We start from the raw sequence: 2303 nt of genomic DNA, 5'->3' as shown, positions 1-2303 counted from the left end.
TTAGGTGCATGCCACTATACCCAGCCTTAACCTAGACTTAAAAAAAATGAAAGCAGGTTGTGTTTTCCTTGAGAAGTGAGTCTGACCTCAGCCAAGCTCTTGCTTGGTAGAGGCAGGAAGTCACACAGCTGCTACTGAGGCAGCCGTCAGGCAAACTCCACCAGCTCATCTGCTCCCTGGTCATGGCTGGAAGATGGTGAACATGCTCAGATCCCGGTCTCCATGGCTCTCCCTGCTCACCTGTGAGACCAGGGGTGGGAAGGCATGATATCCCTCTCACTGCCTGAGGTCCATCCTCTGCCCAAGCAATGACTTGAGTAAAAACAGTATTTTCCAGTGGTCAGTGTGCTAAACAACCTGGTTCCCAGGGCCATGCCTTGGGGAGGTGATGGAGCCTAGAGGAGATTGTCCTTGTATGAGGTCTTCAGGTCAAGGAGGAGGGCCCTAAAGGGGATTCCCAACACTGGTTTCTTCTTCCTCTTCCCTCTTGCTGTGTTTGTGGGCTCACAATGAAAGCCAACTCTGCCATACATTTTCACCTGTACATGTGCCACACTTGCCCAAGGCCCAAGGCCACGGAGTCACTCAGATTTGGACTGGAACCTTTAGAAACATGCACTGAGGGCTGGAGAGATGGCTCAGCGGTTAAAAACACCGAGTGTTCTTCTAGAGGTCCTGAGTTCAAATCCCAGCAACCACATGGTGGCTCACAACCAGCTGTCATGGAATCCGATGCCCTCTTCTGGTGTGTCTGAAGATAGCTACAGTGTACTCACATAAAATAAATAAATCTTTAAAAAAAAAAAAAAGAAAGAAAACATGCACTGAAGTAAAAACTTCCCTCCTCATAAGTTAATTGTCTGGAGGTTTCCTCTTATAAATGACAGGCAGTTGAGCCGGGTGGTGGTGGCGCAGCACTTGGGAGGTAGAGGCAAGTGGATTTCTGAGTTTGAGGCCAGCCTGGTTTACAGAGTGAGTTCCAGTACAGCCAGGGCTACACAGAGAAACCCTATCTCGAAAAAAAAAAAAAAAAGACAGGCAGTTGACTAATACAACTAGCAGCCTTCAGATGAAGATGTAGAACTCTCAGCTCCTCCTGCACCATGCCTGCCTGGATGCTGCCATGCTTCTTGCCTTGATGAACCTGTAAGCCAGCCCCAATTAAATGTTGTCCTTGTAAGAGTTGCCTTGGGCATGGTGTCTGTTCATAGCAGTAAAACCCTAACTAAGACAGAAGCAAGTCACCCCAAATCCTGAGCTGTTGAGTCTAATGCAGTGGACACGCCTGCTCCACAGTGAACACGACTTACAGCGAGATTGGCAGAGTCGGTCCTTTCTCTCACTTATCCTCAAAGCCCTATCAGACGACTAACTCAGTACCTGCTCCATGGCATTGTCCTATTCAGAGCAAGGGACAGCTGCATCTCTGGGTAAGCAGCTCCTTGCAGCCACCTGGAGCAGTGGCAGGTGGAAAGGAACTAGGCCAGGATGGCTGCTGTGCTCTGGTTCAGAACATAGGCATCCTCTGTACAGGGTCAAGTGTGCACAGAGCTATGGCAGAGCCAGAGCTAGACTTGTCTGTGCCTGGCTGACCCCACCAAACATCTGTGCCAGGCGTACCATAGCAGCCCTCAAATCCAGGGCTGGCTGCACAGAGTGAGAGACTGTGCTCAACATGGAGCTGCCACTGGGGCACTGGGCCTCACAGACTGCTTCTGCCAAGATCCTCTGGGCCTTCAAGATGACTCAGTGTGTGGAGTCACTTGCTTCCAAGCCTGCTGACCTGGGTTTGATCCCTGCAGCCCATCTGGTAGAGGAAGACAACTGACTCCAGCAAGTTGTCCTCTGACCTCCTCTACAAGAGTAACTTCCCCTCTGACCTCCTCCACAAGAGTAACTTCCCCTCTGACCTCCTCCACAAGAGTAACTTTCCCTCTGACCTCCTCCACAAGAGTAACTTCCCTGTTATTCATTTTAAATAATATATTAAAAATGAAAGCTAGCCGGGCGTGGTGGCACACGCCTTTAATCCCAGCACTTGGGAGGCAGAGGCAGGCGGATTTCTGAGTTTGAGGCCAGCCTGGTCTACAGAGTTCCAGGACAGCCAGGGCTATACAGAGAAACCCTGTCTTGAAAAACCAAAAAAAAAAAAAAAAAGAAAAGAAAGACCAGGATATCTGTCCTGGCTGCTGGCCTCCTCTCTCACTCTCTTCTCCCTTATGAACACAGGTGGAAGGGGAGTGCTGGCTGTGAAGCTGTTTGGAGAGCACACTGCACAGCATGCAGAAGCTCCAGGTTTTGCA

Source organism: Mastomys coucha, unplaced genomic scaffold (assembly GCF_008632895.1).
Source record: "Mastomys coucha isolate ucsf_1 unplaced genomic scaffold, UCSF_Mcou_1 pScaffold4, whole genome shotgun sequence".
Classification (NCBI taxonomy): domain Eukaryota; kingdom Metazoa; phylum Chordata; class Mammalia; order Rodentia; family Muridae; genus Mastomys; species Mastomys coucha.
This window is presented reverse-complemented; position numbering follows the sequence as displayed.